This window comes from Protopterus annectens, chromosome 9.part0 (genome assembly GCF_019279795.1).
Source record: "Protopterus annectens isolate FY-2018-M chromosome 9.part0, PAN1.0, whole genome shotgun sequence".
NCBI classification, from domain to species: Eukaryota; Metazoa; Chordata; order Ceratodontiformes; family Protopteridae; genus Protopterus; species Protopterus annectens.
Window position 1 is genome coordinate 195,425,774 of NC_056743.1, and position 21,376 is coordinate 195,447,149.

The window sequence follows — 21,376 nt, forward strand, 5'->3', positions numbered from 1 at the left end:
AAAAAGTGTTTGGACTCAACATTGCCACAGCCTGGAAACATTAATTACCCTCATTCCCTGCCTGCAACAGGAGTTTCGATGGTGGGCACAGGCCTGTCACCACAACAAAGCCATTTACTTTACCCACAGCCAGGCAGACACTAAAAATGGATGCATCAGATTATGCATGGGGAGGCCACATGGCAGGAAAATGCATTCAGGGCACATGGCCCGCAAGCCAGAAACATCTTCATATCAATCAAAAAGAGATGCTAGCTGTTCAGAATGCCCTGACAGTTTTCAAGGATCTACTTCATCCAGGACAACTACTGATAGACAATACTACAGTCATGTGGTACATAAACAAGCAGGGAGGCACTCATTCCTACCCCCTCTGCGGACAAGCCATGACTTTGTGGGACACAGCATTGACTTATCAAGTTCACCTGGAAGCACAATTCCTGCCAGGAAAGATAAATACTCTGGCAGATGAACTAAGCAGAAACCTCATGGATCCCCACGAGTGGAAACTGGATCCACAAGTCTTCTGCATGATAACAAGGAAATGGGGATGCCCAGACATAGATCTATTTGCCTCCCCTCACAACTGCCAACTACAGAGATTCTGCACAAGGACTTATCACAAGCAAGCATGGAAACTGGATGCCTTATCCTTCAGCTGGAAAAACCTAACAGTATATGCCTTTCCTCCACTGCCTCTCCTCCCCAAGGTACTCCTGAAGGTCAGAGAAGAGAAGCCAAAAATGATACTGATTGCCCTGACTGGCCACGCCAGCACTGGTACCCAATCCTAAAGAACCTGTCTCAAGGTCCAGCCTGGACATTGCCTCAAATTTCTCACTTACTGACCTAACAAAACAATTAGATCCTGCACAGCCAACTCAGGACCTTAAATCTGGCAGCATGGCAGATAATGTAGCCATTCAGAACACTCCTCTCTCCAAAGCTGTGATGGATGTTATTTTGGAGGCCAGGAGGCCCAGTACCAGGAAATCTTATGCAGAAAAATGGAAGAGATTCTGTGCTTGGAACCAGGCACAAGGAATTGACCCGTTTGTACCAAATATTCCTCAGATTTTACAATACTTAACTGAGATGCTGGACAAAGGCCTATCCTTTTCATCAATTAAGATCCATGCCTCGGCCATTTCAGCCCACTACAATACGGAACCACCTATCTTTTCTAATCCTTTAATAAGGCAGTACCTCAGAGGGGCCAAAAACACAAGACCTCCAAGGAGAGCACCAATACCTGCATGGGACCTCAATTATGTCTTGGAAAAACTCACACTGCCTCCCTTTGAGCCAGCCTCAACAGCTGATATAAATTTTTTATCCTGGAAAACAGCTCTGCTCCTAGCAATAACCTCTGCAAGATGAGTCTCGAATTACAGGGACTCATGGCTATGGAACCTTTTATCATTTTCCATCCAGGCAGGGTTTCTCTGAGGACAAACCTGACATTTATGCCTAAGGTGTGGTGTCTAGTGTAGCCCTTAACCAAACCATTCACTTACCTACCTTTTAGCCAAACCCACAGAACAAGGGTGAGATACTTCTGCATTCTTTGGACATACGCAGGCAGCTACGCTTCTACTTTGACAGAACTAAAGCTTTCAGAAAGACCGAGCAACTTTTAGTGGCATATGCTGCAGGATCACAAGGAAAGGCTATCTCAAAACAGACTTTCAAAATGGATAGGCCATTGCATTCGTTTCTGCTACTCTCAACATGGCAAATCAGTGCCTAAGGGCATTAGGCCACATTCAAGCAGAGCAGCAGCCTTCCTCAGAGGAGTACCAACAAAAGACATTTTAGAGGCTGCAACTTGGAGTTCAGTGCACACGTTTACAAAGCACTACCACTTACCTCACTACTCTAAATCCAGAGCAGGCTTTGCCACTGCAGTCCTGCAGGGCCTCATAGCCTCTCCTAATCCTATTTAGCCCCAGCCACCCATCCTCAGCTTTGGGATTCAACCCAAGAGTAATGACTGCAACAGTGAAATACGATGAACATAGTACAGTTGTGTACCTAGTAACCTCAAAAAATTTGCCTGGAAACTCCAATAGAGGGCCCACAACACAAACGGATAAAAAAAATAATAAAAATTTATTTATTACGATGGTATACACTTGCACTAAAACCATAAACTAACGCAAATAATCTTGTACGTTTTCGACAGTAATGACTGCAACAGTGAAACACGATGAACATAGTACAGTTGTGTTCCTACCATAAATGTAGATGTTCGAGTGTATTCACTGTTGCAGTCCAGGTTACCCTCCCACCATCCCCCTTTCTTTTGCTTGGTCTCATCTGTACTTCTGTGTTTTATACAACCTATATGGTGTATTTGCTTGTAGATGAAGGAAATGTTTATTTTAGTGCATGCATGTTTATTGGCATATTTTTTTAGCCTACCCTTTTGGGGGCACCTGACATCTGGGGCAAGAAAAATGGAAGAAAATGGCGTCGGCTGCATCTTTTATACCCCTGGCGTACTGACGTCAGGGAAGAAGCAACAGCAACCGATGCCGGACCAGGACGTTAGAATTCAGGCCTGCCAGCAGGATAACCCAAGAGTATTGACTGCAACAGTGAATACACTTGAACATCTCCATTTATGGTAGGTACACAACTGTACTTTCTCCATGTCGCTGCTCCAGCGGTTGGGGTTCACACTCAACCTCACCAAATCATCCCTCTCCCCACCTCAGGACAAAACTTTCCTGGGATGTAGGATTCTGACAGACTTGATGAAGGCTTTCTTCCCTCAGGGCAAAGTATCTTGCCTAATCAACCACTTCCAGGAACTTCTCCAGGTTGACCACTTGTCAGCCAGACTGGGCCTTATGGCAGTCACAGTACCTGTGCTGCCACTTGCTAGGATGCAAATGAGAAAATTACAGTGGTATCTGTAGAAGGTGTGGTCCCAACATGGCCACCCTCTAGATTTCCAAATACCCTTCCTGCCTTCCTTAAAAACAGAATTGAAGTGGTGGATTCAACAGATAAAGTTGAACCCAAGCCTGCCCCTCCAACCCACCACACCAACTCAACAAATGTATAGAGATGCCTCAGATCAGAGCTGGGGAGCTAACATGAATGGCCTCAAAGTGCAAGCCCTCTGGCAAACATCCCTGCTAAGAAAACACATCAACGTAAGGGAGATGACAGCAAGTTCAGTTAGCCCTAAAGCCTTTCTGTCCCTTTTGCAACCAGGCCCCCTACAAATCCTCATAGACAACACCACTGTTATGTGGTTCATCAACTAACAATGGGCGACCAAGTCTTACCTACTCTGCAGGCTAACAATGCAAGTTTGGAAATTAGCCTCTCTGAACCACATATCACGGCAGGCAGACTATATTCTTTTCCAGGACAAACACCAAGCGGATTTTCTCAGCAGATCATTTTTTCTGCATCACGAGTGGCTGTTGCACAGAAAGGTATTGCTAGACTGTGTCTACTAATGTGGCACACCACAAATAGATTTATTTGCTTCCCCCCAGGACAGACAGTTGAGAACTTTTTGTACTAAGGATTTCTCCCCACTAGTTTGGAGAGTGGACGCCTTCACCATCATATGGAAGTTACTTTTCTGTACGCCTTCCCTCCTTTTCCTCTCAATTAGAATGTTCTCCTGAAAATCAGGAGGGTTATGCCAAACGTCTTGCTGGTGACTCCCATTGGCCAAGGCAGCATTGGTACCCCCTTCTTCAATGCCTCGCCAAGGGCAGTCGCCACAAGTTGCCCGAGAATGTGGAGTTGCTCACATAACAGAAGGGAACTCTCATTCATCCACACCTGGATATACTGTGGTTAATTCTCTGGGTGATGCACTTTTTGTCCTCTTCAGACACCGCTACACTGAGGATGCGCGGTCTATCCTGCAGGAGTCCAGGAATCCCTACACAAGGAGATGCTACATTTCCAAGTGGGAAAGCTTCTCCAAATGGTGCCTCAAAAGACATATAGGGATCCCTTTCAAGCGGATGATGATCTTCATGTTTCACTATTGCAGTCCTCACACTTGGGTTGTCTGTCTGCATGTAGCCCTCAGTTGGCCTGAATAACAGTCTTGGGATTTCTGAGTTGGATGCTGTCTCCTCTTCCATAACGTTCGGTCATCAGGGGTGTAAAACATGCAGCCAACGCCATTACATCAGCTTTTCATGCCAAGCTGAGCCCGAAGCAGAAGCAGTTCATAAGTGCCGGTCGGCCGCTACCTGAAATTTTCATTATTAGAATTTCAGACCTGAAGTCTTCTAAAGCTAAGTACCCCATTGGGTCCCCTTTTTTCTTACTCTATCTTATGTCAGAAAAAGTTAATAATTGTCTTGCCTGTAGAAAGCAAATACCTCTCAGAGATTTTCATTCTTACTGCGTCACCTGTTTAGGCCCAGACCGCAATGTTCCTCACTGTCGGTTTTGTGTCCTGTTCAACGCACAAACTATTCGTCATCAGGCTATCTTTGTCGCTAAATTATTTCGCTCTTGTTCTCCGTATTCCGAAATGGCTATGATAAGCCATCCCACTACCGATCTTCCGAAAAAACGTAAGGATATTGACAGAGACAGACTGCATAGGTCCAAAATTGCCGACTACGCTTGCATTAAGCTAGTCGCCAGTCCGCCGGTACTCAGTGAGGTGCTTTCACAGCCCCCAATACCCACTTCTTTAGGTTTGCAGGCCTCTACTGAGACCCATTTGGAGTACGGTATGCTGTGAGATGCTTCTTTGACTGTGAAACCTGAAGATGTCTCTACCTTGGATGGGTCCAGAGCCGCCATGCAGGCACTGGCTTTTGAATGTGTATTCAGGCCTTCTGATGTTTGTATTAAACTGTCTACTTCATTTCAGAATAAAACTACCAAATTTCACAGGCCCAGATTTTGCACTACGCCTAGGAAACCGACGACCCAAGCGCATTCTCAAGCTCCCATGCCACATAAACAAATGCTTAGAATGGCTGAAGACCTTATTACTTTAATTAGGGGAAGCCAGCCTTCCCCTAATAAAAGACAAAGAATTGATTTTCCTTCTGATTCAACAGATCATGAGTACGATGACTGTGACCCCTCAGATTACCTGGACATACCCTTATCTACCTATGAGGATTCAGATGCAGAGGATTCCATTCCCTCTACCCCCCCCCCCCCCCCGAGGACTTTTCTTTCGATGAATCCCTGCATACCCTTAGAGAGCATTTCTGCTGAGAGTGCCAGGGCTACCCACAGTCCAAAGAGAGTCTCAGGGCATTTTTAAAGTTGCCTCAGAATAGGCCTCTAGCTGCCCCCCCCTGTTCTGGAAATTGTAGATGATGTCTTCATGGAATCCAGCCTTACCCTGATACATTGCCACCAGCTCCTAGAAAGCCTGACAGGTACTACAGAGTACCTGACTCTCACAAATTTCTATTTGAGAGAGTCAGGTGCTCTGTAGTACTTGTCAGGCTTTCTAGGAGTACTTGACTCTCACAAATTCCTATTGAAGAAATACTACTGCGGATCCAGAGACCATTTCCCAGGGGACCTAAAGGTAATAAGTCTACTACAGCCAAAACTCTACCCATTCGCACAGGGATTCTAGGGCTTTAGACAGATGGGGGAAGAAGGTATATACCTGTGCAGCTCTTGCCATCAGGGCTTTAAATTGCCACTTTCACGTTGAAGTACCAGCAGCATGTTATGGAACTAATTAAACAAAAAATGATGTTGATTCCTGATTGTGCAGAACATAAAGATTTACAAGATTTAATGCATTCTGCAAACCAAGTTGGAAAACGTATTGTGCAGTGCAGTTTTGATGCCTTAGAAACATCTTGCAGGGTTGATGTCACTGGGTCTGTTCTTAGACGGCATGCTTGTCTGAAGGAACAAATCTTGCCAGACCATGTCAAAGCAAAATTACAAGATGCTCCATTAAACCAAGAATGTTTGGCAGTAAAGCAGAAGTTCTTAAAAAGATGGAGGAAAAAGCTAAATCAATGCAAACGGTAAGATTTTCTACAAGTGCAGCCACCTAGATTTAGTAGGCATTGGCGTTCAAAAAACTAGTCTTTTCCAGTCCCTCCCAGACCTTCTCAGTCCAAACCCAGGGGTAGCAGACCACCAAGACTACAGTCTCAGGGTATGCACAGATCTAAACAATGGAGTGCTCCCACCTCAAAAACAGGGAGTGGTAAGCCACCCTCTTATGGAAACATTTCACAATGACATGTCCTTCATCCTTCTTAGCCATGCCCAAGTACTTGCACCCCTAGGAGGAAAACTTGCCCTGCATGCAAAAAAGTGGTAGTACATTACCCAGGACAGATTGGTCTTAAATATTGTATCCCAGGGATGCAGATTCTACTTCCACTCACTGCCAACCCCAAGTGGATTGCCAGACCGTCCCCCAAACCAGTAGGCAGAGGCCCAAAAGCAAGTACTTTCTCTTTTCAGTATCAGGGCTTTTCAACTTGTTCCAACAGAGCAAAGGGGACAGGGTTTCTAATCCAGACTGTTTCTAGTGCCCAGAAAAGAAAACTCTTGGAGCTATATCCTGGATCTGTCAATTCTGAACACCTTCGTGGTGGTCCAAAATTCAAAATGCTTACTCTCCAACAGCTGCTTCCTATGCTAGCCAAGGACTCCTGCCTGGTCACCCTAGACTTAAAGGAAGCTTATCTGCACATCCCCATAAGGGAATCTTACAGGAAATTTCTACGTTTCAGGGCAAGCTCTATGCACTATCAGTTCTCTGCACTTCCCTTTGGCTTATCTACTGCTCCCAGGGTATTCACAAAGTTCCTGGCTCCAGCCATTGCTTATTGCAGGCAGAGAAAAATTCAAATTTACCCATACTTGGACGATTGCCTGATTCAGGCAGACAGTCCGGAATTGCTGCTTCAGCACCTGACATTTGTAAAGAGCCTCCTAACTTCTCTGGGGTATACCATCAACGAAAATAAATCACATCTGGTACCCAGTCAAAAAATTGTATTCCTGGGAGCAAGCTTGAACACACCTTCCCAGATGACATTCCTTAGTCCATAAAAACAGGTTTATTTGACAAACTAGATCAAACTACTGTCCAGCCAAAGTCAGCTGTCTGCAAGAAAAATACTGCATGCCCTAGGATTCATGGCCTCATGCATTCTCCTAATTCTATATGCGAGACTGCATATGAGGAAACTTCAATGGTACTTAAAAAAAATCTCTGGTGTCAACATTTTCAGGATCTGGAAACAGTGATTCCTATCATTCCTTGCCTAAGGACAGAGTTCCTTTGATGGGCAGAGGCCTGCTACCACAATGAGGGACTCCCTTTCACTCAACCTCCCGCCACCGAAACCCTGACAACAGACGCATTAGACTATGCATGGGGGGGTTCACATGGCAGGCAAATGCCTTCAAGGCAAATGGAGCCCAAGACAAATGCACCTGCATATCAATCAAAAAGAAATGTTAGCTGTACAGAATGTACTGACAGCCTTCAAATACCTTATCCTTCCAGGACAACTCTTGATAAAGACAGACAACACCACAGTTATGTGGTACATAAACAAGCAGAGTGGAACTCATTCCTACCCATTCTGCAAGTTAGCCACGGCTCTGTGGAACACAGCCTTGAGCAATCAAGTGCACCTGCAAGCTCAGTTCCTGCCAGGCAAACAAAATTCACTGGCAAACTTGAGCAGAAATCTAATGGACTCACACGAGTGGAAACTGGAACACAACTCATTCAAGCTTGTAATCCACAAGTGGGGGACACCAGAGGTGGACCTCTTTGGATACCCACAGAACCATGAATTGATCAAATTTTGCACCAGATCTCCTCACAGCCAAGCATGGAATGTGGATGCCCTATGCTTTACATGGGAAAACCTCCCAATCTGCCCCTCCTCACGAAAGTACTACTCAAGATCAGACAGGACAGGCCATGGACAGTCCTGATTGCACCAGACTGGCAACGCCAGCACTGGTACCCAGTTTTATGCAGTCTGACAGCAGGGCCACCCTGGCACCTGCATCAGACCCCTTCCCTGCTGTTCCAGCAGGAGGGCCAGATTTTGCACCCTCAGCTGCAAACCCTGAACCTAGCAGCCTGGCTCATTCCATGAATACATCACCAGCAACTCTGAGCAAACGGGTGCTAGATGTCATCCCTGAGGCCAGGAGGCCTAGTACTAGGAAATCCTATTCAGAAAAGTGGAAAAGATACTGTTCTTGGAGCCAGTTTTAGGGAAAGGACACAACCGTGCCCACCTTACCTCAAATCCTAGATTATCTAGCAGATCTGCTCCACAAAGGCGTATTCTTCTTTTCTATTAAGATTCATGCCTCTGCCATCTCATCTTATTACAATACTGAGCCACCCCTCTTCTCTCACCGTCTGGTCAAACAGTTCCTGAGTGGAGCTAACGATCAAAGTCCCCTGAGGAGAGCTCCCACTCCAGCCTGGGACCTTATCTTTGTACTAGAGAAGCTCACGCTTCCTCCCTTTGAGCCTGCTGCTATAACAGAGTTAAAATTCCTCTCTTGGAAAACCGCCTTACTTCTAGCCATCACTTCAGCAAGAAGAGTGTCTGAGTTGCAAGCCCTTATGGCTGTGGAACCCTTCATTATCTTCCATGCGGACAGGGTTTCACTCAGGACTAACACATAATTTATGACGAAGGTGGTATCCAGTGTGGCTTTAAACAAATCCATTCATTTACCAACCTTTTTCCCTAATCCTCAGAATAAAGGGGAAATGATCTTGCACTCCTTGGATGTGCACAGGCAGCTAAGGTTCTACCTTGACAGGACTAAACCTTTCAGAAAATCTGACCAGCTGCTAGTCAGCTTTGCCACACGGGCAGAGGGCAAGGCCATTTCAAAGCAAGCCATATCCAAATGAATAGCACACTGCATCCATTTCTGCTACAAACACCATGGAGAACCTAACCCACAGAGAATGTGAACCCATTCCACTAAGGCTACTTCAACCTCTACAGCATTTCTCAGGGGAGTCCCTACCAGGGACATCCTGAAAGCTGTAACCTGGAGTTCTGTACATACCTTCACCAAGCATTACCACTTGCCTATCTTTTCTAAATCCAGAGCTGGATTTGCTATGCAGTCTTGCAAGGCCTGCTAGCCAGCCCTAATACTTCTTGACTGCCTCCACCCTTCCTCAGCTTTGGGAATCAACCCAAGTGTGATGACTGCAACAGTGAAACACGAAGAACATAGTACAGTTTTATACACTTACCATAAATGTAGATGTTCGAGTGTATTCACTGTTGCAGTCCTGGTTACCTTCCCTCCAGCCCCCTGACTTTTCTGTACTTTCTACCTGTACTCTTTTTTGGCCATATCTTATGGCAATGGTATTTACTTTTTACTGGAGGTGTTCCATACAATGTAATTGCTTCCTATTTTGGTGGCTCCTGACATCTGGGGCGAGAAAAACTCATGCAATGCCGTTGGCTGCATGCTTTAAACCCCCTGACAACCTGACGTCATGGAAGAGGCGACAGCATCCGATGCAGAAATCCCAAGACTCTGGTATTCAGGGTGACTGAGGGCTACCTGCAGGCAGATAACCCAAGTGTGATGACTGCAACAGTGAATACACTCGAACATCTACATTTATGGTAATTTTACACAGCTGTACTTTTCTCTAGTCTTAACCTATGTGCGTGAGCTTATAAAATTAGGTCTTTCATACAGTTAAGTGAAAGTTCACTTATCTGCCATCTCTCCCTGCTTTACTCTTGGACCCTCCGCTACTCTCCAGGTTGGATGTTGAACTATTTTTAAAGGGTTCTTTCAAATTAGGCCATCAAGGAAACCTATCCCACCTCCTTGGGACTTAAATTACGTCCTTGAAAAACTTACACATGTCCTTCTATTTCTGTGTTGCAGTATTCTCATTGTGGGATTTTCTGCCCTCAGGCAACTCATACGTCATCTCCTATACAAAAGCTTCAGCTTGGCTGTTGCAGAATGCATGTGACATCAGACGTAAGGCCATAAACCATGGGCCTTAAATGTGACGTCTGCATGCACAATCCTCAGAACTTTTCAGCCGCAGACAACCTATGCATTGTACGAACGCTCCTTCACAGACGTCGCATCAGTAAAAATAAGTAACCCATTGGGTTTCTGTTTTTCTTGATGTTCATCGTGTTACACTACTGCAGTCATTACACTTGGGTTATTCTGCTGTCAGACGGTTCCCCAGTCGGCCTTTGTTCCAAATTCTTGGTCCGGCGGCAGTTGCTGTTGCCTCCTCCCTGACGTTAGTGCGGCAGGGGTATATAAGATGCAGCCGGCGCTGTTTTCTTCAGTCTTTCTTGCCGCGCGGTGCCCGAAGCAAAAGCAGTTCGCAAGTGCCAGTCGGCCGACTCCTGAGATTTTCATTCCCGAATCCAGAATTGAAGTCTTCTGCAAAGCTAAGTACCCAATTGTGGAAACTTTTTCTTGCCTCAGACCGATGTCAGCAAAAGTTAATAACTGTATTTCTTGTGAGAAGCAAATACCTCATAAGGATTTCCATTCTTATTATATTCCATGTCTAGGCCCAGACCACGACGTCACTGGTTGTCGGTTTGATGCTAGGTTTAATAAGCGCACTATTAAACGTCTTTTTGATTTTGCCGGACATTATTTTGGCAGAAAATTCAATTGTACCATGCCGTTGGAACTTCCGACGACTGGAATACATAAAAAGCACAAAGACAGGGATAGGCATCTGAGGCCCAAAACTGACGACAAAGCCTCATCTAGGCCAGTCGCCGGTTCTCCGATTTTCAGCGAGACGCCTTCGCAGCCCCTGATGACCGTTTCTGTAGAACCACAGGCCGCCTCTGACTCCCACGTGGAGATGGCTGGGCCTTCGGATGCACAAGCTATTCCGACTACTGAAACTACCCCTTCAGAGGGATCCGGAGTAGCTGAACAACCCGCAGTCTCAAAGGGTGTTTTCAGACCTACCTAGTTAATCATTAAATCTTCTGCTAAGTCTAAACCTACTTTAAAAACAAAGAAACAAATACAGCATTCTCCAGGACAGGCCTCCATGCCTAAGAAACAAATGCTCAAAATGGCCGAAGACCTAATCACTCTGATCAGGGGTTCCCATCCCCCTCCTGATAAAAGGCCTAGACTGGATGCAGACTATGACTCATCCGACCAGGTATCCATCTCTTCCAATTCATCCTCCGACGTAGGATACTCCTTACCCCCTTATGAGAATTCTGATGCTGAGGAATCAATTCCATCAGCCTCTCCGCCTGAGGACTACTCCTTTGGTGAAACCTTGCATACCATGAGGGAGCATTTCCATTGGGAAGGCCAGGATTGCTCGTAATCCAAGAAAAGGCTCAGAAGTTTCCTTTTATTACCTCAACATAGACCCCTTGCTATTCCACCAGTGTTAGATAAAGAAGGTATATACGTCTGCAACTTTAGCAATGAGGGCCTTAAATTGGCAGTTTCACATGTTAAAATATCAGCAGTTTCTGATGTCTCAGTTGAAACAAAAAATGCTTCCAGATTCAGATCCTCCTAATTTAAAGGAAATGCAGGATTTATTGCATGCAGCTGAACAAGTGGGAAAACACACTTTGCAATGCGGTTTTGATTCTTTAGAGGCCTCCTGTAGAGCAGCTGTTACAGGTTCTGTCATTAGAAGACATGCTTGGTTAAAATAACATATGTTACCAGATCATGTTAAAGCAAAACTATTGGATGCACCTTTACAGCAGGATGTGTTATTTGGAGTTAAGGCAGAATAGGTATTAAAGAAAATGGAGAATAAGGCAAAATCTATGCAAACAGTGAAGGATTTCTTACAGGTCCAGCCTCCTTGATTTAGCAGAAATTGGCCAACGAAAAATTGTTCCTTTCCAGCTTTAGACAGACCCCAAAGGGGCAGATACAGGCATCCGAGAGGCAGAGGTCAACCACAAGGTCCCTACAGGCCTCGACAATGGGATGCATCAGGCCAGAAAGAAGGGGAAGACAGGCCACAACCTTATAAAAAACAGCCCCAATTACTTCCCACTACAGCTGCCAAACAGCTCCCTCTTGGCACCCCCCTTGGGAGGAAAACTGGCACTTTTCTATCACATTTGGCATATGATCACCAAAGACAAATGGGTTCTCAACATTGTATCTCAAGGTTACAGGTTCCACTTTCACACTCTGCGAAGGTTAAAAGAAATGCCAAACCTGCCACCAAATCAATGGGCAGAGGCTCAAAAACTAATTACAGCACTCATGGACATGAGAGCTATTCAAAAGGTACCACCACAGGAGCAAGGACAAGGATTTTACTCAGACTCTTTCTGGTTCCCAGAAAGGACAAAGCCTGGAGGCCCATTCTGGATCTTTCTTCTCTAAACACTTACCTGGATGTTCCGAAATTCAAAATGCTGACACTACAGCAGCTTCTTCCCATGCTGGGCAAGAAAGCTTGGCTCGTAACATTGGACCTCAAGGAGGCATACCTGCATGTCCCTGTCAGACAAAACTGCAGAAGATACCTCAGATTCATAGCTGGTTCAATGCACTATCAATTCTCTGCACTGCCCTTTGGCTTATCTACTGCGCCCAGGGTCTTCCCAAAGTACCTGGCACCAGTAATTGCATTTTGCAGACAAAAAGGAATTCAAATTTATCCGTACCTGGATGACTGCCTGATTCAAGCAGAGAGGAAGGACATTCGTCTACAGCATCTGGCATTTGTAAAACAGTTATTAAGTTGCCTAGGGTACACAGTAAATGAAAATAAATCAAAACTAGTGCCCTCTCAAGAGATAATATTCCTGGGTGCCAGCTTGAATACAATGCCCCAGATGGCTTATCTCACGCCAGACAAGCAAGGACAACTGACTCAATATTTTCAATTGTTGGCAACAAGAACCCAACTCCATGCAAGAAAAATTCTGCAGGCCTTGGGGTACATAGCATCTTGCATACTACTAATTCCATATGCCAGGCTGCATTTGAGGAAACTACAATGGTACCTAAAGAGTGTCTGGTCTCAACACTGTCAAAGTTAGGAAACTGTTATACCACTAATTCCTTGCCTACAACAGGAATTTCGATGGTGGGCTCAAGCTTGTCACCTCAACAAGGGACAGCCTTTTACTCAACCCACAGCCAGGCAAACATTGACAGCCGATGCATCGGATTACGCCTGGGAGCACACATGGCAGGAAAATGTATTCAGGGCAGGTGGCCTGCAAAACAAAGGCATCTTCACATCAATCAAAAAGAGATGCTAGCTGTACAAAATGCCCTAATAGCCTTCAGAGACCTGCTACATCCAGGACAACTACTATTAAAGACAGACAACACCACAGTTATGTGGTACATAAACAAGCAAGGAGGCACTCACTCTTATCCCCTCTGCAGACAAGCCATGACCTTGTGGAACACAGCTCTAAACTATCAAATTCATCTGCAAGCACAATTCCTGCCAGGAGAGAAACACTGGCAGACGACTTAAGCAGAAACATCATGGATCCCCACGAATGGGAGTTCACAAATATTCAGAATGATAACACAGAAATGGTGGAGCCTGGACATAGATCTGTTTGCATCCTCAAAGAACTGCCAGCTACAGAAGTTCAGCACAAGGACTTACAATCCACAAGCATGGAAAGTGGATGCCCTCTCATTCAGCTGGGAAAACCTACAAGTATATGCTTTCCCACCACTGCCTCTCCTTCCAAAGGTACTCATCAAAGCCAGGCAGGAAGAGCCAAAGATGATCCTGATTGCACCAGACTGGCCACGCCAGCACTGATAGCCAATTTTGAAGAACCTAGCACAAGGACCACCTTGGATTTTGCCTCAAGTACCACATCTGCTGACTCAGCACAACAATCAGATACTTCACAGCCAGCTAAAGACTTTAAACCTGGCTGCATGGAAGATTACCTAGTCAAGCAAGCAATGCCTCTCTCCAAAGCTGATGTCCTTCATGGATGCATCTGCAGTCATAACAACTGGGTTGTCCTGTTCCAAAGTCCGGGTCCGGCTGATGTCCGTCATCTCTGTTGGTCTCGGTATAAAGGCATCAGCCCGGCGCCATTTCCCCAGTCTTCTTTTTGGCGTGGCGCCGAAGCAGAAGCTGTTGATGTCAGAAAAAGTTAATAATTGTTTAACCGAAACAAATACCTCATAAGGATTTCCACTCTTACTGTCTGCCTTGTTTAGGCCCAGCCCAGCCTGTTCCTGTGCTTCTTTTTCAACCACGAAACGCTCAGGCCGGTCGGAGTTTGCTGAACAGTTTTTCGGTTCTGATTTTGCGTATATTATGCCGGCCGTCGGATCCTCCCCAAACAACCAAAAAAAAAAAAAAAAAAGAAGAGACCGACCTTTCATCGCGGTCGGTTTCGGCGAAATGGTTAAACAACAAACGAGAGTGTCGGGCGGGGCGAAACCGAGAAAGCTGATCAAAATACAGCAGAATCTATCACTACCACTGAGGCCCTGCTTTGAAATGGCCTCAAATTTTTATTCCACTACGGTGGTTGCCACTGACTTATCAGACACCATTCAAAACTACTAGAACAGTGCCTGCTAAACCCCTACAACACGGCCCTCTTCTAGTTCACAAATGCTTACCCTGGCAGAAGATTTAATTTCATTAATTAGGGATCTCAATCTCACCCAGACAGGGCCTCACAGCCCCAGAGAAGAGACCTGGGCAGAGCCCCCGAGCCTGTGTCCTCTGATGATTCTGCTGATGAATCAGACATAACAGACCAGCCAGAGGCTCCTTTCTCCAATTTTGAAGACTCAGATGCTGAAGAATCCATTCCAGCTGCCTCCCACCAGAAGAATTTTCGTGGATGATGCCTTCAATGATGTCTGCTCTGCACCAGATTCTTTACCTCCAGCCCCTGCCAAACCAGGGTCCCAAGGCCCCTATTCCTTCAGGTCTTTAGACAGATGGGGCAAAAAGGTTTACACTTCAGCTACTCTCTCAGCTAGAGCTTTAAACTGTCAGTTTCACATGATACAATACCAAGAGTTTATGCTTGATCAGTTAACAAAAAGCTATCCTCTGATGAATCAATTGATAAGAAATATGTATTAGAAATGGTAAATAACATACAACAGGTTAGTAACATTTAGATCAGCCATGACTGGCACAGTGATAAGAAGGCATGCATGGCTAAAGGGATCATGTTAAAGCCAAGTTATTAGATGCTCCTATGGATAAGACCAGCTTGTTGGTACACCTGCCCAGCAGGTAATGAAGAAAATGGAAGAAAAGGCAAAATCTGTTCAAACGGTTAAAGATTTCTTGCAGGTCCAACCCCAAGGTTTAGCAGGAACTGGCCTGCCAAAATTGGTCCTTTCCTGACTCCACAAGATCCCAAAGGGGCAGGAATCCAGAGGCAGAAACCAATCCAGAGGAGGTGCCTACAGTGGCAAGGTAACAACAGAGGCACAGACACAACCACTGCCACTACAACAACACAGCCACAGTGACTTAACTCTAAAACCGCCTACCAGGGAACAAATAGCTCCATTAGGGGGGCAAATTAACCTTATTTTCAAAGAACTGGCACTATATCACAAAAGACAAGTGGATTTTACAAACCATAGATCAAGGTTACGGTTCCACTTCCACACTTTACCAGTCAAAGAGGAATGCCAAATCTACCTCCAAATCAAAAACAGAGGCTCTACAACAGATAATGCAGTTAGCAAACATGAGAGCTGTGGAAAGAGTGCCAACAACAGAACAAGGAAAGGATTCTACTCAAGACTATTCCTAGTTCCAAGAAAGGAAAAAGTTGGAGACCTATTCTGTCCACCTTAAATACATACATCATTGTCCCAAAATTCAAAATGCTGACCCTACAGCAACTTCTTCCCATGCTGGGCAAGGAGTGTTGGCTGGTAACTCTAGATCTCAATCAAATTGCAGAAGATACCTCAGATTTCTTGCAGGATCAGAGCATTATCAATTCTCAGCATTGCCGTATTCACAAAATGCCTGGCATCAGTAAAATTCAAATTTACCCATACCTGGACGACTGCCTGCTACAAGGGGACAACAAAAGCAAGTTGACAACAGATTTACAAAGGGTCATTTACTTGCTACAAGCACTGGGATACACAGTCAATTTACAAAAATCAAGGCTGATACCATCCCAGACAAGGACATTCTTGTGCGCGGAATTGGACACAGTAAAACAAATGGCTTTCCTAACTGCAGAAAAACAAAGAGAACTCCCTCTTTACTTCTTGGCACTAACAAAACAGAACAAGTTAACAGCAAGAAAAGTACTGCAGGCCTTGGGCTTCATGGCATCATGCATAATCTTGGTCCCACTTGCCAGACTACATATGAGAAAACTACAGTGGTACCTAAAGAATTTATGGTCCCAACACAGGCACAGCCTAGAAACAGAAATTCCACTAATTCCATGCTTAAAACAGGAGTTCCTATGGTGGGCTCAAGCATGCCAGTCAAACATGTCAAGCAAGCCAGACCATCACAACAGACGCTTCAGACCTAGGATGGGGGGATCAACTTCACCTGCACATCAACCTAAAAGAAATGCTGGCAGTAAAACTGGCAATCCAAAACTTCAGACCATTTCTCAGAGAGGGCCAGTTGATGATAAGGACAGACAACACCACAGTCATGTGGTACATCAACAAACAGGGAGGCACTCATTCATACCCACTATGCAGAATGACTTTGGAGCTATGGAACCTGGCACTCAGCTACAACATCCAGATACAGGCAATATTTGTACCGGAAAATACTCTAGCAGACATACTAAGCAGAACCACATCGGATGCCCACGAATGGATGCTACATCCGGACATCTTCAAGACCATCTCAAAGAAATGGGGAATGCCTCAGATAGATCTATTTGCTTCCCTCTCAATCACCAGCTCAAAAGTTCTGCACAAGGACATTCCACCCACTAGCATGGAAAGTGGATTCTCCTTCAGCTGGAAAGGCCTAACAGCATATGCATTCCCACCTCTTCCCTTGATACACAAGGTATTACTAAAAATCAAGGAAGAACGTCCAAGGATAATCCTAATAGCTCCAAACTGGCCAAGACAACACTGGTACCCACTGCTCAGGAGCATGTCTCAGAACAATATGTGGCCAATACCCTGATGCATTTGATGTTAACTCAGAACAACTACAGCATCATGCATCCAAACCTAAAACGTTGCAACTGACTGCATGGAACATCACATAGCAGCAGCTAATCCAGAACTTTCCCAAAGAGTTAAAGACATTATTCTTGAAGCCCGCAGACCTTCAACAAGAAGGAACTATGCAGGAAAATGGAAAAGGTTTGTCATTTGGAGTACTGAAAGAGGAAAAGATGTGTCAAACATAGATATGCCTAACATTCTGGAGTATCTGGCAGAACTTCTACATTCAGGCCTGTCCTACTCCTCCATCAAGATACATGCATCAGCTATATCAGCAGAATACAGCTTTGATCCACCTGTTTTTTCACACCCATTACTCAGACAGTTCCTCAGAGGAATCAAGAATGTAAAACCTCCAAGGAAACCACCATTACCAGCTTGGGACTTGAACTTTGTGCTAGAAAAGTTGACACTATCACCCTTTGAGCCAGCAGCAACAGCAGACCTACAGCATCTATCGTGGAAAACCGCAGCCAGGAGGGTTTCTGAACTCCAGGCCCTAATGGCAGTACAACCCTTCCTAATCTTCCATCAAGATAGAGTGTCCATGAGGACTAATCCTACATTTATGCCTAAGGTGGTATCCAGAGTGTCTTTAAACCAGGCAATCCACCTTACCTCTCTTCCCAACCCACAAAACAGAGGGAAAGAATACTGCATATACCTGGACAGAACAAAAGTAGCAGAAAACTGATCAGCTTTTGTAGCCTATGCAACAGGAAGGGAAGGAAAAGCTATTTCCAAACAGACAATCTCCAAATGGATAGGAAATTGCATACGGTTCTGTTACTCCTTCCATGGAAAACCAATTCCACAGAACATAAGACCTCATTCTACAAGGGCAACAGCCACTACCACAACCTTTACGAGGAGTAGCAACCAAAGACATTATTGAGGCGGCTACTTGGACCTCCGTGCATACATTTGCCAAGCATTATAATTTGCCTCTATATTCCAGATCCCGAGCAGGGTTTGCCACTGCTGTACTGCAAGGGATCCTAAACACACCATAATCTAGTTGCTTCCTCCTTCCCTAGTTGGCTATGGTATTCTACCCAGTTATGACTGCAGATGCATCCATGAAGGACATAGTACAGTTTTGTACCTACCATAAATGTAGATGTCCGAACTGGATAGCATCTGCCACCTTCCCTCTGTGGTACTCCTAGGGTGTTTACCCTCCTAATAGCTAGCTGGTGGGGAGTCTTTGTATTTGTTGTATATATGTACATACATGCTTATTTTTGTGTTTACCACTATCTTTTGGAAACATTGGCATTTATCCAAAATTTTAGCCTTCAAGAGGGCTACTGGCATCTGGGGCAAGAAACACTGAGCCAACAGAGATGACGTCGGGTGAAGTGCGACATCGATCGAATACGGCCGACTGAAGGGCTGCCTGACGACAGGACAACCCAGTTGTTATGACTGCAGATGCTATCCAGTTCGGACATCTACATTTATGGTAGGTACAAAACTGTACTTTATGGATGTCATTCTGGAGGCCAGAAGGCCTAGTACCAGGAAAGCCTATTCGGATAAATGGAAGAGATTCTGTGCCTGGAGCCAGGCTCACAGCCTTGACCCTCTTGTCCCAATAATTCCTCAGATACTACAATATTTAACTGAGATGCTGGACAAAGGCCTCTCCTTTACATCCATCAAGACCCACGCCTCTGCCATCCCTGCTCATTACAACACGGATCCACCAATTTTCTCTAATCCTTTGCTCAAACAGTACCTCAGAGGGGCTAAAAACATAAGACCGCCCCGTAGAGCACCTACTCCAACTTGGGACCTCAACTTTGTGTTGGAAAAATTAACTTTACCTCCTTTTGAGCCAGCAAACACAGCAGATTTAAAATATATCTCTTGGAAAACTGCTCTACTCCTGGTAATAACATCAGCGCGAAGAGTTTCAGAGTTACAGGCTTTAATGGCAGTGGAACCATTTATCATTTTCCACCAGGACAGGGTGTCTTTAAGAACTAACCCTACTTTTATGCCAAAGGTGGTATCAAGTGTGGCTTTCAACCAAACTATCCACTTGCCAACTTTTTATCCAAATCCACAGAATAAAGGGGAGAGACTACTGCATTCTTTGGACATACACAGGCAGTTACGCTTCTACTCGGACAAAACCAAAGCTTTCAGAAAATCTGAACAATTATTGGTAGCTGTGCTGCAGGAGCACAGGGAAAAGCCATTTCAAAACAGACCATTTCAAAATGGATAGGACACGGTATACGTTTCTGCTGTACACACCATGGAAAACCTGTACCTAACAGCATTAGATCTCACTCCCCCAGGGCAACAGCCACTTCAGCTGCCTACCTCAGAGGAGTACCTACCAAGGAGATTTTGGAAGCAGCAACTTGGAGTTTTGTACATACCTTCACCAAGCACTACCATCTGCCTCTATACTCTAAATCCAGAGCTGGCTTCGCCGCTGCAGTGCTGCAGGGCCTTATAGCCACCCCTAATGCCTTATAGTACCAGCCACCCTTCCTCCGCTTTGGGATTCTACCCAAGTATAATGACTGCAGCAGTGTAACACGATGAACATAGTACAGTTTTGTACCTACCATAAATGTAGATGTTCGAGTGTATACACTGCTGCTGTCCAGGTAGACACCCTCCATCTCCTCTTACTTGCTGGTATGTACCTATGTCTTCTACCCTTTACTACCTATGGGGAATATTTGCTGGTTTCTGAAAGTTGTTGATTGCTTTACTTATGTATGTTTTATTAGCAATTGGAATAGCCTACCTTTTTGGGGGCACCTGACATCTGGGGCAAGAAAAACTGAAGAAAATGGTGTCTGCTGCATCTTATATACCCCTGTCGCACTGATGTCAGGGAGGAGGCGACAGCAGCCGACGCCGGACCAAGACTTTGGAACTCAGGCCGACTGGGGAACCGCCTGACGGCAGGATAACCCAGGTGTAATGACTGCAGCAGTGTATACACTCAAACATCTACATTTATGGTAGGTACAAAACTGTACTTTTTGCTGATGGTTATTGCTTTAGGCATGATTGTTGTAGCCTTTAACTGATGTCAAGCAAAAAGGGAAATTGCTAATGCGGGCATCGGATACACTATAAGGATGCCCATGATAGGTGTGTTTTTTTGCTTAGGCCGGGAGCACAATCATTTCTCCTGCTCAATTTGTCAATCATTTCTGCCAAAGACCCTACGCAGACGTCTGGCCACTTTAAACCTTTACCTAGAAAACCAGCGGCTAAAATGTTTAGCCCTTAGAATGGATCCCGCATCGGGGGAGGAACCCGTACCTCTGCGAAAGAAGGCCTAGATTCCTAGGCCTTCCTCGCTTGCCACTCTGCTTCCTGACGACCCGCCAACTGCCGATCTAGGAGTTGAGAAATGCTCGATGGATCTGTCGACTTTAACAACGACCTTTGAGGAAGCCATTGCACAGTCGACGACTGGCACGTCCTTGGAGCTTGCCCAGACACAGACTACTGTCGATGTGGAAACAGTTTCTGTGGTACTTCCGACCGGGATCCAGACTTCGGAAATGTTGTCTTCAAAATCTGACTCCAGACCAGTTCCTACCTCCACCCCCGGCCAAAAAGAAACAAAAATCCAAGCATACCTCCTCTTCTCCAGAAAAACATACCAGATTGGCTGGCTGGCCTTCAGCCTTCAGCCTCAGCCCCCACTACTCTGCCTTTGCTTCTGCCTCTTCCCTGCCATGCATGGCTTCTCAGGTTTGGGAGGGAGAGCGTGATTCTTCCTTTTCATCCTCACAGGACTCTATTTCATATACATCTTCGATATCTTTTCCCCAGGAGTATTATTCTCCTGATGAAGAATCTGTGGAAGGGTATTCTCCCCGTGAGGATATTACCTTTGTTGAGGCCATCACCAAAATGAAAGATTACTTCAAACGGGATACTTCCCAAATAACTGACATCCAAAAGAGGTACTTTGAGCTGCTTCAAGTTGAATCACCCTCCCCTTCAGCTGTCCCTCTGGTGCTTTCTGCTTACTTGCCTTTAATTCAGCTTCTAAGGCCCCAGACTCCCAGCCTCTGGCTCCCAAGTGCCCAGACTGCTTCTATAAAGTGCCAGAGGAGCAAAAATTCCTAATAAAAACTCCCTTAGCGGACCCAGCTGTTATTGCCACTGATCCTGATAAACAGTCTAGACTGCTGCTTTC

General features: G+C 45.3%; 1 protein-coding gene across 8 annotated transcripts in view; it reads left to right on the forward strand.

The window, feature by feature from the left end:
* Window positions 1–21,376, forward strand: part of CELF1 (CUGBP Elav-like family member 1) — a 1,362,987-nt gene that overhangs the window by 274,634 nt on the left and 1,066,977 nt on the right. The gene's annotated exons all lie outside the window — the stretch shown is intronic.